This window comes from Sprattus sprattus, assembly GCF_963457725.1.
Source record: "Sprattus sprattus genome assembly, chromosome: 2".
NCBI classification, from domain to species: Eukaryota; Metazoa; Chordata; class Actinopteri; order Clupeiformes; family Clupeidae; genus Sprattus; species Sprattus sprattus.
In genome coordinates, this window is record NC_137921.1 from 29942387 (window position 1) to 29957351 (window position 14965).

General features: G+C 42.1%; 1 protein-coding gene across 1 annotated transcript in view; it reads right to left on the reverse strand.

Moving 5' to 3' along the window:
• gng12b (guanine nucleotide binding protein (G protein), gamma 12b) overlaps positions 1–14677 on the reverse strand; it is a gene marked incomplete at its 3' end in the record, with an annotated part of 65878 nt that extends 51201 nt beyond the window's left edge. Inside the window, exon 1 of the mRNA XM_080832254.1 lies at positions 14490–14677. The remainder of the gene's footprint in view (positions 1–14489) is intronic.
• Positions 14678–14965: the final 288 nt, after the last annotated feature.

Genomic DNA, 14965 nt, shown 5'->3' on the forward strand with positions numbered 1-14965 from the left:
ACTGGGGTAGAGAGAGAAAGAGTAAGTGTGAGAGAGTATAAGGGAGCTAGACGGAGGAAAGAGGGAAAGGTGTTAAAGAGAGAGAGGGAGAGCTGAGAAAGATAAAGAGAGTTAGAGTAATGCTGGGGTCAGACTACACAAATTCAGCCCGATTTTCACCAAATTTTGTTGCGTCAACAAATTTCCAGCGTAGGGTCTAAATATGAACGTCAGAGACAACGAACGGACCTTGAAGTGTGACATAACTGAAAAACAGTGATGTAGCTTCGGTGAAACTCCACAACGAGAAGTCTAGCATGTCAGTTTTAGTACTTTCCTGCATAGTTTCGCAACTCCTATGACGTGTTCCTTGATGTTGACCAAGAAGATGACAGAGTTCTCTCAGGCGTATATATGTAAACATGGCAAAGACTCAAAGGGAGGCTGTTGTGGCTAACAGGATAGACAACCCATACTGTCCTCTTTGTGACACCAAGACATGGGTCTATAATCTTTCTTTTTTTCTTTTTACACAAGACCGCCAGAATCATATGTAGCGCTTCTGTAGTTGACATGATGATTAGTCAGGGTATTGCAAAGTCTGCCGACCAAGTCACAGTAGCAATTTATGGCACTATGATTGTCTAGTCTGACATGGATACCATTGTGAAAGACAAATATATTGTGTAGTCTGATCCCGGCATAAGACAGAAGGAGAAAAAAGGAAAGAAAGAGTGAGAGAGAGAGAGAGAGAGAGAGAGAGAGCTCCACTGAGAGTTGCTAATGAATGAGCAAGCTCTCTGGTGGCGCACCTAATTCGACTAAATGCATAATCCCAACGCACGCTCAGCTCACTGCAGATGGATGAAGTAGTGTTCCATGTACGAGCCTCACACGAGGGAGCGCTGGGCAGAGCGGCTGGATTCCACCGGGGCCGATCTGATTGGGGGGGATTTTCTGCGCCACTAGCGAATCGAACGGGAAAGCCAGAGGGAGGGGGGGGGGGGGGGGGGGTGTTGCTGCGATTTTAAAATAATGGAACTGATGATTGCAAACACACTCCCAACGGTTGCCCTTTTAACCTTGTGGAACTTGTGATGTGTGACGGTGAGGAGCTTTGATTTTGACGAAGGCAAATAGACCCTTTCGCCGTTGGTAAACAATGCTCAGCGTTCTAGGTTGCGCACGCATTCTGGGGGCAAAAGAAATGGCTTAAGTTCATACCTGCGTTCGCTTTATCCTAATGATTTCGGAAGTTACGTTAATAAATTGACATTAAGTTATGGAATCCAACTTCCCGATCCATATTAGATCACGGATTGGATAGTTGACCCATCAAAATGGACAGATATTTATACATACTTAATAGAAAAACCCAGTGTTTACACAAAAGATACATTACGATCATTCAAGTCACTCGATGCCTATAACTACGTTGTCTGCGGGCATGTCCACTCCAGGATATTAAGTATTGCGACCTCAATGATGATTTCTGCGTCCTAAAATCTGAGGTGCTACCAAGCCAATGACAAGGAACAAAGACAATAATGTATAAACCATGTGTTTTTATCAACAAACCCACCAACGCTACCACTTCACGTTAAATTGTACATGCATGGCATTAAGTCGACCTTACCATAAACGTTTCATCGTCAAGGTTTACGTGTGGGAACTACATAACCATTGCAACCAGGAGACACAACTGTAATGTTAGCGACTGAGGGCTGAGAAGCCCCCCCCCCCCCCGCTAATATTTACACTCTTTTAAGTCTCCTGTACGTCCAAGCCCAAACCTATTCTTGAGCTTTCAAACATTTTCCAGGCTATTTGGCATCTAACAATAAAAGCCTTGTAACTCTTATTTATGCTACAATACAACTTATATTTGTTATGATAGCCACATTTAGTATACTCGTTTTTGTCTTATACCATTTTTTTTCTGACATTGCAGGCTATAGGGTCTTGTTGCAGCCATGCAGCAGCAGTGCTGTTAAAGATTGAGCTCTATGTTAGGATGGGGAGGACAGAGAGGGCTTCTTGTACATCAGGAGCATGTAAAACAACACAAGCCTGCATACAGTGTGAAAAGCCAGACTATGGTAAAATGATTCACTGTGTCCAATGTGACAGCCACTTCCACTACGGCTGTGTGCAAATTTAAAGAAAGCAGTGAAAGAGGTAAAAAAAAAAGCATGAGCTTAAGACAAGGTTCAAATAGTTTAAATTTAATAAAGACAGTATAGTACATAGTCATTTATTTGTCTGAATATCATTTGTGGATTACATTTATCAGCAAACACAGTACATTTTATATCATTTGGAAACAACAGACTTGCAGAGATTTGTGAGGGCACCACACACATTCACACATTACCTATAGTAAATAGGAGGTCAACTTGTGACACTGGAATGACCGATTGTAAGATTTTAAAATTCTTCCACCGGCCAATAACTCTTTCTATGTGAATTCTTACAAGTGAAAGTTGTCTTGATGTGTCAACCTCATTAGCTGGTAGTTGTCTTTTTCCTTCGGTGAAATTTGGAATAAGCAGGGTGGCACCATACGCGGCAAGCTCTTCTCTAATTAAAAGCCCCTATCAGCTAAAATGTCATCTGTAGGCTCCAAAAGATCTAAAAATCCCATTGATTGGTAATCTGCTTGTCTGACACCCGGCCACCCGAACCTGGGGATAGAAAGGATATGGCCCCGGCGGGTGTAATGCCAACTAAATACTTAACTGTATTGTGGTGTTTATATGTAGACCATGTCTGGGCCTGGGCAGTCAAGTTACTAGGTCTGTCAATGAAAAACTTTTGGGCATGTTCTTTAAAACAGCAGTCTGACTTGGCCACTTTATAAGTGGTTTCAACACTTTAGCCATAGAAGGTAACCAGGTTCTCAAAATGTATGATATTGTGCTGTTCGATACTTTAAACCTAAATGCTATGTCAGTGTTAGTGAGACCCAATCTAAGTTTCATAAGCACAATCAGTAGGTGATCTCCCAGGGTACGTATTTCAGTAAACTTTTCTACATTGCCTTTTAGTTTTTTCAATAACCAGTCAAAGATTACAGTAGTTATTCCTGTGAGAAAAATAAACTGTACACTGTTATTTCTGACTGAGTGGTAAGAATACTTGTTGTTCTGAAGCTCTTCTATTAGCTTCTTGTTTTCATTTTGGATTTCACCAAAGTCTTGGTGCAGGCTCACATATTCAACCTGAATCTGTTCATACATGTGCCTCAGATTGTCATAATCTTTCTTTGGGCACATGGCATCCTCTTCCAATGGGGCTCATCTTCAACTGTAAGACATTAATGTGAAGACAGGAATTATAAGTTTTACTGACAACACATGTAAAACACAAATAATGAGTAGCACAAGAACATTTTACATGTTTGATTGAATTGAAAAAGGTGTTCTCACCAGGGCAAAGATCTGTAGTCAATAGGGAAGGTGATTTAACAGATCTCTCAGATAGCAGTTTATTCCTTTGAAAATTTGTAAGATTAGATTGCACATAATAGAGGTAACTACTGACTGCCATTTCTCTCAAAGCTTGCAATACAGAGCAGGCGATGTTACCTTGGATAGCTAGCTTTGATGCCATAAGTTAACATCACCTGCTCTAGTTTGCAGGCACTGTTGGCTGCTAACTTATCAAGAGCAAACTCGCCTTACCTCTCCAATTTAGCTTCAGGTCTCTGGCGAAGGGACAATGTCGGGGCTTTCGTAGTTAATTGAGGCTTCTCCTAAGAGTAAATTAAGCACAGACTCAACCCACGATCATTGTATGCATTGTATCATTGTAGGAAATTAATAGATGAATGTACTATGAACTAGCTAACATTAACGGTTAGCTAACGTTAATGGTTAGATATCGTTAACGTTAAGTTAACCTAAAATTGCCAGGCTAATATAAGTTAGATATGGATAACATTAGCTATCTAGGGAGCTGTTTTGGCCAACTAAGTTCTCAGATTTAACTAACACAATTTCAAGTCAGCTAACATAAACAAAATTCACTTACCGGATATAAAATGTGACCCACATATGCGTGCATTTTTAATGATGTCTTCAGTCCAGTCCACTCGTTTTATAGCTTGAAGCCACAATCTACGCCTGTTTGCATTAAACAGTCTTTTCCCCGAAGGAATGCGGTAGAAATTGAGACCTTTTTTTTTAGTTGACCTGTTTTGGCACCCCACAACACAACAAGATGGCATTTTTTTAACGAAGAAACCGTGACGAAGAAATCCTTAGCTTTATCTCTCCAAAATCCTCTTGCACTGTCACTAACTATGGCTAAAATTGCCGCTTTTTTGCCTCCAGAATGTGTGCTCTTAACGTTTATGACGTAGGTCATAAAAGGGTCTATGGGTAGAGCACAGAGGGGCCCGTTTCCTAGGAAACAATAGAGACCTAAGAGCAGGCCGTCAGAGAGGTCAGAGTTCACCAGGCCAGCACTCCACAGGCTGCTCTGCCTGAGGTCCCAGCCACAGTCCCTAATGTAAGGACTTCCCCGACTACAGTTACTAATGTAATGACTAATCTAAATGCTGATCTTGACTACAGTTACTAATGTAATGACTAATCTAAACGCTGATCTCGACTACAGTCCCTAATGTAATGACTAATCTAAATGCTGATCTCGACTACAGTTACTAATGTACTGACTAATTAAATGCTGATCTCGACTACAGTTACTAATGTAATGACTAATCTAAATGCTGATCTCGACTACAGTTACTAATGTAATGACTAATTAAATGCTGATCTCGACTACAGTTACTAATGTAATGACTAATCTAAACGCTGATCTCGACTACAGCTACTAATGTAATGACTAATCTAAACGCTGATCTCGACTACAGTTACTAATGTAATGACTAATTAAACGCTGATCTCGACTACAGTTACTAATGTAATGACTAATTAAAGGCTGATCTCGACTACAGTTACTAATGTAATGACTAATTAAATGCTGATCTCGACTACAGTTACTAATGTAATGACTAATTAAACGCTGATCTCGACTACAGTTATTAATGTAATGACTAGTTAAATGCTGATCTCGACTACAGCTACTAATGTAATGACTAATCTAAACGCTGATCTCGACTACAGTTACTAATGTAATGACTAATTAAATGCTGATCTCGACTACAGTTACTAATGTAATGACTAATCTAAATGCTGATCTCGACTTCAGTTACTATTGTAATGACTAATGCTGTGCATTTACATAGCAACTCTTGAGCCTGGTGCTGCTTCTGTGTGTTTTGTGTGCTGACCTGCTGTCATAGGCTGGCAATGATGTGGCAAATGATGACACTTGCAATTACCCACACACATTCAAACACAGTGGACAGAACTGTCAATTACAGACACACACATACACACACAGTGGACAGAACTGTCAATTACATACACACACACACACACACACACACACACACACACATTGTTTCCAAAAATAACCCACATCAGGCATCACCACTCCCTTCTCACTCATGAACCAATTCCTTTGGATTACACACGCACACACTCACGCACGCAAACAACACACGCACACGCACGCACACAAGCACACACGCACACATGCACACACACACAAATGAACGTACACACACACACACACACACACACGCACACTCACACGCGCACACAGGCACACTTACACACGTACACGAACAAACACACACATGCACACACACACAAACACAGGCACATGCACACACACGCACACACACACGTACCCAAACACGCACACACACACCATAACACACACTCCCCTCTCACCCATGAAATACTATTCCCGGGATGGGGTAGCAATTTTCAGCAATGTTTCACAACAGAGGCCATATGAAGTGCTGAATGGACTGGGTTGACTGGCAGTAAGGAGACGTGATTGCCGCCTGCTGTGTGTGTCTGCCACGCTCAGGCACGACTGTGTGTGTGTGTATGTCTGCCACACTCAGGCAAGACTGTGTGTGTGTGTGTGTCTGCCACACTCAGGCAAGACTGTGTGTGTGTGTGTGTGTCTGCCAAACTCAGGCACGACTGTGTGTGTGTGTGTGTGTGTGTGTGTCTGCCAAACTCAGGCATGACTGTGTGTGTCTGCCGAACTCAGGCACGATGTTTCTTAGTCCATGAGAATGACCGTGGAGAACGTGACGTAAGTGAGAAAATGACATTGTTTAAATAGATGAATGAGGAGCTCTGTTTTGTGTATCATCACGAGTGCATTCAATGGCAAATCACACTCGCACACTTGATGCCACTGGACTAACCTGGGCACGAAACCTCCCTGCTTACTGCTCTCCACCTCCTTCCTTTTCCTCCCAGACAATCCAGCAATTCATCATGCCCTTTCTGTGTGTGGCCGGGAAATCAATTATGCTTTTATTAAATAAAAAGACACTCACTATTTTGTGCCCTTTGCTTAGCAAAATACATTTCCCACAAGCCCTGTGAGTAAGTTAGCCATTATTACCTCACTAAGAGAAAAAATATACAGAAATGTCATGTCTTATAGATTTCTTTATAACACATTACCTACCCTTTGCACACATTCAAAAAGCACAAGCCAAAGGCACACTGAAGTACATGGTGAAAGGATGTTAGTCCCAGCACCTCTCCCAGTGACCTCTGCTGAAGAGCAGGCCTCAGTGTTCTCTCTCTCGGTATGAGGCAGGCCAGAGAGTGAGTCACTCAGTGTGGACACATGCGTCCAATTTCCGATTTCAGTCCGATTTAAATTGGATATTGGACACATGTGACTCCCTAGAACTAGATTCATTGTGTCCAACTTGAGTCCGACTGGACTCCGATGTAAACCCCCAGACACACGATTCGATTCCGCTGGTAATTGGACTGGGCGCGCATGTGTCTCTCGTATCTGATTCAAATTGGACAACAACAACTTTTGCACGTGCTTGAGATCGTGCCCACAGACATATACATGCATCATATATAATGTATATGATATGATAAACGCTGCTAGACGCTCAGTTCTTGTGCTCCCTCTCATTCACGTTGAAATACTGAAAGCGAAAGTGAAACTTATAAACTGCAACGCAACTGTTTGGGACAGAATGCGCTAATTCAGTGAACAAATATTTTCATATTACTTTTTCACCAGTTGTTAGTCATGTAATCCTTTCATATCGATGTGAATCAATCAATACTAATACAAATTTAACTGTGGTGTGTTTTTGTTTCATTTCACAACGTATTTACTGTATAATCAACGGTAGCAGATGTAAACATTCCGCATTTGATTTGAACTGACACGGCCAAGAACTAGTTGTGTCACTGCCATGTGCTTAGAGATAGAGCAGTTAACCCCCCATGGAGACCCCATGGAGAGAATTGAATGGGATCGAAGTGCTGCCATCATGTGCCCGCACTGACAGACACATGAAAGCAGTGGAGCTTGCTCGCTCGCAAACAGACTAATTATAATATGGTGCCTGACTGGGCTGTTAAGACTAAACACAACTGTGGTCAGCGAGAGGCTCGCTGTAGTCGCTCAGAAACTTACCACTGGCCAATAACAACAAGAAAAAGAGGTACAAAAAAAAGGTTTGGGGGACTGGGAGAAACATTTTATCAGGTGTGACAGATGAACACGTGACTTTGACATCTGTTTTGGGCATTTGCCGTCAGATGGTTTGGAAAGGTCACTGACACCCAGAACTGTCTACTGTAATTGTTTCCGTAGGCTTCAGACAGGGACGGCAGACTGAGAGGTTTACACGTTTCATGAGGCTAGGCTGATGTAAATGCCAGAGTGGTCTCAGCCAGGCACAGGCCCACGTGACCCTGAAACACTGCACACTGTATATTACGGACAGCCATAATAGCATCAACCAGATACCCTCCAGAAAGGCAAGCAGGAGGGGAGAGAGGAAGGGCGGACAACTGGACGCATCTGCAGGGTCAAACTGAAACAATGGCGAGAACACACACACACACACACACTCACACACACACACAGACACACCAACACACACACACACACTTCACGCTACAGTGATAGAATGTGTTGTACGTCAGCATGTCCCTGTGCCTTGGGGTAGAATGCCTGGTTGGAGTGCATCTCTGAAAAAAGGGACAGATAGAGACAGGGAGAAAGAGAGAGAGAAAGTGGGAGTGAGAGAGAGAACAAAAGAGAGAGAAAGTGACAGATAGAGAGAGATAAACAGAAAGTGGAGAGACAGAGAAACAGAGAAAGTGACAATGGAGAGAGAGAAAGACAGAGAAAGTGAATGGGGAGCTAAATATAGACAGAGGGGGAGAGAGGTAGACAGAGAGAGAGAATAGGATAGACAGATGGGGAGAGAGGGAGAGAGAGAATAGGATAGACAGAGGAGGAGAGAGGTAGACAGAGAGGAAGAGAGAGAATTGGAAAGAAAGAGGGGGAGAGGAAGAGTGGGCAGAAGGGTCAGAGCCCAGGATGCAAGTGGGGCTGTGTGTGTGTGTGTGTGTGTGTGGGGCTGTGTGTGGGGGGGGTGATGCGCAGCGGGCACCTCATGTGGCACCTCACGCGGCTGATGCTGATGAAGGTGGACGCAGGCAGTGATCATAAGGCCACCACCGCACGCCACGCCGATCCACACATGCGCGTGCACACACACACACAGACAAACAGACAGACAGACAGACAGACACACACACACACACACACACACACAGACAAACCAACAAACAGACAGACACGCACGTACACACACACTACATGCACACACAGACAGACAGATACAAACACACACATACACAGACACACATTCAAACACTCACAATCTGTACTCTGGGTGGATCTGAGTTTTGTCATGGTGAATGATAACATAAAAGATCAACTCATCATCAGTGACCTTGTGGTGACCTTGTGGTGACCTGCTCAGAGCCAAAACCGTAAACACCACGAAACAGACATGCACTGTAAACCTAAACAAGTTCAGAGAACTCAAAACTTTTGATGTAACCGATTACATAAGAAAATTTGAGTACATATATCATTGTTTTTAAGTAAACTTAACTCAAAAATTATACATCGGCTATTCTGACTTTTTTGTGTTATTATTTTCATATTTTTTTAGTTCTCTGAACTCATATTATTCCAAAATCGTAAAGGATTTAGCCTCGTCAGATATTTGTGTTTCTCTGGGTCTTTCTCAAACTAGTTATTACGCCCTTACAAGTTTTTGAAAGGGTCTCTTCCTTACGTTCCAACTTCTTGCACAAGCTCTTACTGAGAGAACTGTCATTGGTCGACCGCCTTCCCAGTGTTGCCACTGCATTTACATTTACATCTGTGATTTAGCAGACGCTTTTATCCAAAGCGATTCACAAGGAATTTTGCATTTATAGATCATGAGCAGTTTAGGGGTTCACACTTATACACTTGGTAAGGAGGAGTGGGGAATCGAACTAGCAACCTTCGAACCTCTGGATTACTAAACGACTCCTCTACCTTAAGTCTGCTGTGTCCGTCTCTCATCACAAGAGCTTTGCAATGGTGTTCTCAACGACGTTGATGACGTCAGATACTTACATTTTTTGAGTTATCAGGCAATGTTAACTCAAACAAATACATTCCAATACAATTAAAACGTCTGCACTTGCTCAGAAAACTAATACATTTTAAGTTGGGTCAACTAAATACCAGGTTTTAAGTACTGAATACATAATGTTAAGGAGTAAGTAGAACTGTCTGGGTTTACAGTGTGATGTCGGTGAACACTGACCACTGACCAAAATGTAATGGCAAATATCTTAAAAAAACAGGCTTCAAACAAAATAGGCTAAATGTTCACAAAAGGCTTCACTCAAAACAGGCTAAAAAAAGAGGCAGGGCGGCATATTCACCTTCAATATATAGACACCCGAGGGGGCGGGCTCAGGGTGGTGATTTGCCGCAATTCGGCCTTCCGGCGTGAATAGAAAGTACTCCGATTGGTCAATGAACAGGTAATTTCCCGTCAATCACATTGCAGTCCCGACTGCGATAGGGAACAGGCTAGAAGGCTTCGCGCCAAAGCACGACACACAACTGGCCCCATCTTAGTCTGATGGTACACTTGTTCTGACTCCCGGTGAATGGCCCACTGGAGTCCTGATGGGGTACTGGCCTGGCAGTTGCTGGTGTAACCGGCAAATGGAGGTGATAGGGCTGCCAGGCAAATCAAAAGCAGAGGGGCCAAATCCAATACAGTTGTCTCTCCTTTGGTTTCCTTCACCACACTCCTATGGGTGGGTTATGGTGGTGAAGGGGGTGCTGTGGTAGTGATGACTACCTACTTGGGTGGGGTGGAGGGGGGGGGGGGGGGGTGTAAACAGGTCTTTCTTATTATGCTGGCTGGTGGTGTTTTTTTAGGGGAAGGGGGTTAGTAATGATGGTGTGGGGGGGGGGGGGGGGTGGGGGGTGAGAGAGGGTCTTTTTTTATTGGGCTGGTGCTGACGCAGACTCCCCTCCCATGGGTCTCAGCATGGAACTGGAGTACAGGAGGCAGCCAGAGGCAGGGGCACCGGCTCACGAGATAAACCCACACTGGGGTTCACACACTGTAGCTAGGCAACAGGGCTCAGTCCCACGTCATTATCAGGGGAAGGGGGGGGGGGGGGGGGGGGAAGGGGGGAGAGAGGTATAGAGAGAAAGAGAGAGAAGGAGGGAGAAAAAAATCATCTGGTGGTGAGAAACTGACACATTGTTGTTGGCGGTGGTGGTGGTGGTGGTGGGGGGGAGCGAGAACAGCTGATCTTCCACTCATTATGAAGACTCAACTCATTGTCAGTCTCTGTTAAAGGGAGAGTTCACCCAAAAGGGATAGTCTGCTCACAGCACCACAGGCAAGTGGACACACATACAAATTTGTCTTTTTAGTAAACTCCAAATAAGCTTTCCAGCGCAATGTCAACTGCCTACAAAGAGCTGGTCAACATGAACTTCAATGGTATATAAATGGTACAGTAAAACTAAGAGGTAAATTCCAAGTACTCAACAGTATAAAATAATATACTTGAACACTTGGAGAATAAACTCTGCAATCTAATTTCTTGTATATCACAGAAAAGGAAACCTACTAAAAATCTACTGATATGAGGATGAGTATATCCTGACAGAAAGTTTGTCTGAGCAGCTTAGTCAGTGTGAAACATCTCCTAAGAGACATCAAACTGCAGCAACAAGCTTTATGTAGAGACTGAAGAAGTACAAGTTTAGAAGTGGCAATAAGTTAAGCACCTCCATCTTGCCCCTTTAATGCACTCCTCGATCCGGTTACGTTTACTGCTTGCTCTGTCTCTTCAATAGAGCAGTGTTGAAAGAAATCGATTTTCCGATTTTTAATCGATTCACATATTAATGACCGATTATCGATTTGTACGTCCAAAGATCGATTTAAATATATATATATATATATTTTTTTTTTTCAATTCGATTTTTTTTTTTCAAGCATAATAATAATGCACTGGTTAGTGTCCCAGTAGGAATCCACTGTTGCAGATATAGTCACCTCAATGATGTCCTCCATTTATTGTCCTGAATTATCTTTCTTGAAGGTAGATTGACCCTTAACCTTTTCATCAGTCTTCCAGCCATCAGTAACTACCAATACTTGTAAGATTTGCTGTTTAATATTGATATAATACTAGTTTTAATATGTTGCTTCTCTACACAGTCATGAAGTGAAGGAAACGGTTCAAATATATTTTTCATTTTTAATAACATTAACCCCCGGATCGAATCGAAATCGGATCGAATCGGAAATCAGATCGAAATTGGATCGAATCGGATGGAATCTGAGAAAATCGGAAAAAAATCGATTCTGAAACTTAAAAATCGGAATCGATTCTTGAAATTTGAATCGAAACCCAGCTCTACTCTTCAAAGTGAAAGAGATGGGCCGGTAACTGTTTCACTGCCTCATTCATCTACAGTAGAGGTGTTGGCTTAGTGGTAGACACCCAAACCTTAGGGGGTCGACGGAGACTTACTTACTGGCACAGGAAAGCTGTGGTGCTCACTCACGTTCCAGCCGTGTGGAATGTGAGAACAAACCGGGCACAAACAGGGAGAAAACTGGCTCAAACTGGAAAAGCAACATTCATTGGGCAGCAACTCCATTCCACTGATGATTCAGAGAGTCTTGCTCTGCAGTTAATAGGAGTTTTCACACCAAGACATAACTACACAAATGAGGAAATAAACAACAATAAACAACACAAACACCAGCTTCACACACACACACACACACACACACACACACACACACACACACACACATGTTTGGTCATTCAAGCCAATCATGAAGAACAGCACAAGGGTGTAAGTTCCCATGTGTCATCAACAGTGGACCGGCTGAGAGCATCACCCTGCTAATGGGACTTTTTCTCATCCGAAGCCACTGATACAAAGTGACAAATAGACCAAAAACAAACTGGGCCCCTCTCCCACCGCACACAATCACACACAATTAAGGATCCATACAGCAGAAGCCACCATCCATAATGACAATCAACCACAAATCTCTCACCATCAGCTGTGTGCTGAGAGAGTACAGTACAGCTCTGAGCGGACACTTTCTCTTTCTCTTTCTCCCTCTCTTTCTCTCTCCCTCTCGGACACTGGCAGACATTGGTGACACGGTTATGTATAGGGCTGAACAATTACTTGCATTTGCGATTAAATCGCGATATGATAAATCACGATTTTCTAACCGCAACGTCCGCGATTACAACGTGGTCTTTTTTTTCAAAGATGGTGAATTTCCACACAGTGTTTAAAAAGTGCATGCCTTGTGTTGATACTTACAATTACTTTGTTTAAATTACTTAAATGCACAGTGGCAAAGCCACCGCTTTGTTGTTCTTGTTTCTGTAATGAGCAGAATACAATTTTTAAATGTTGGAAAGAATATTTTATACTATCTAGTATTGTGTTGGACATATTTAAATCATTCATTACGTTTCGTAGAAAAAAAGGATAAAATAAAAAAAATTGCATATTAAATCGCAATCACAATATCGGGGGAAATAATCGCAATAATATTATTTTCCCGAATCGTTCAGCCCTAGTTATGTATCTCAAGAATGGGAGAAAATGGGGATCTCTGTGTGACTGTCTTGCCAGACTTCACAGGCCTAGTCCACAGAGGTTGGGCATGACGACTACATGACAGCTACGTATGAGAGCAATAAATGCTCTTTCATCCTCCAACCCAACATCTTTAGACGATTTAACATTGTTATTTTCAAACCAGTTTCAATTTCAGGTTTAAAACCAGCACAATGGCTAAACGGTGTATGCCAAAAAGGATTGTTAATGTACGACTTTAGTTCAGCATGACTTCATCTAAATAGAACAGTTTACCCTGTATACCCTGCATTCATCCATTGGGAATTATGTTCAAAGTTTTTCTTGATTTAAGGGAATAGCCTCATTTCAGAATAACATTTGTATATTCAACAACATTATTATGTTTTTAAAACATCTGATTCAGATGCAACATATCAGTGCATTTCATTGTAGTCATGTTACCACCTGTTCTTCTGTTGATGGAACACACAAGGGCCAAACCCCTTTTTTTTCTGGAGACACCTGTCTATTTACAACAGAGGCCACTCCCAGTAACATTTCAGAAAATTGTCATTCTGTTTGTGGAAACATGTACATACACAAGGATACAAAGAAGATCAACAGTCTTTTGCCTTTTGAGAGGGGAGCAACGTCTCTTTGTACTTTGCCGATGGTCTTATTTCTGCATACTCAACATAATTAAAGGAAGACCTCACTGTCCTCTAAGCAAATCATTCACAAAAGCTCATGTTCGGACTTTAACTGGACATGAGAAGTAAGTGAAAGCATCCAGTATCACTCAAAATCCACACAATAGAAAAGATTACCACTCATTACCACCAAGCAATGGTAAGTGTAAATGTTGCCAAACTATAGTGCTGTGAACCGCATGGCTTACATAGAAGCTGGAAATACCCAGAAATGAATATGTGCAGACCTACATATTGGTTGAGGAAGGGATTTTTACTTTAATATAGATTACTGTTTACAGCTCACAGCTAGGCTACAATTAATTCTAGTATATTCTTAAGTATTTCTTACTCTTTGAATAAAATGTTATTGTATGCCCTTAGAGCAACTGTAGGAAGAATATGTATTGCCAAATGTTTCAGATATACACACTAACTGTTGCAACACGTCATTTAGTCATTACATCATTAAGGACACTGAAAACAGTTAGCTAGTTTGTTACAAATATTAAGAGTTCAGTAGCCAGCCATGGGATAAGATGAAGAGACGGACCAAAAACTACAAACATGTTGTTGCAAGTGAGGAAAACACCCATAACCGTTAATGATACGTTATGTCTACAGAAATCGTTGGCCGTTGTCATGAAATGAATTCAGCAAAAAGGAACTTTTTCAAAAGAAAAAAATGGTTATACACGGTTATTAACATTCACAGTAAACAGACACCAGAACACTCACCTGACCTCGTTTCCACTGAGGAAAAAAGGAAAACGTCGCGATCGGTTCAGCTTTAGAGCAAACTGTTTGTGAAAAATATAACACTTGTAGTCTATGACAAATGTGGAATTCGTTTGGTCTTCGTGGAATAGGGTGGATAATTTTCTTTAGGCTGCGAGGTTAAGGTGTTCACTTCTTCCGACTTTTTCCACGTAAATGCTGACTCCGTCTGTATTTGACAAGTTAAACTCCTTCCTCGGCACGGCGGTTGAATGATCAAGAGGGACGACCTTTCACTATCGACGGACTGAATACATGGAATGGTGGGAAGGTTTGAGGAAGACTTGAGTTGTGCTGTTTCTTGATTTTATTCTTTCTCATATCCTGGGCGCCCTCTGTCTGTCAGCTCCCCTGGTCATTTATGTCTTTTTTTTCGAACATTTGCAGCACAGTCATTAGGGAATAAATCTAAAATAAACTGTAACTCTGACTATTTA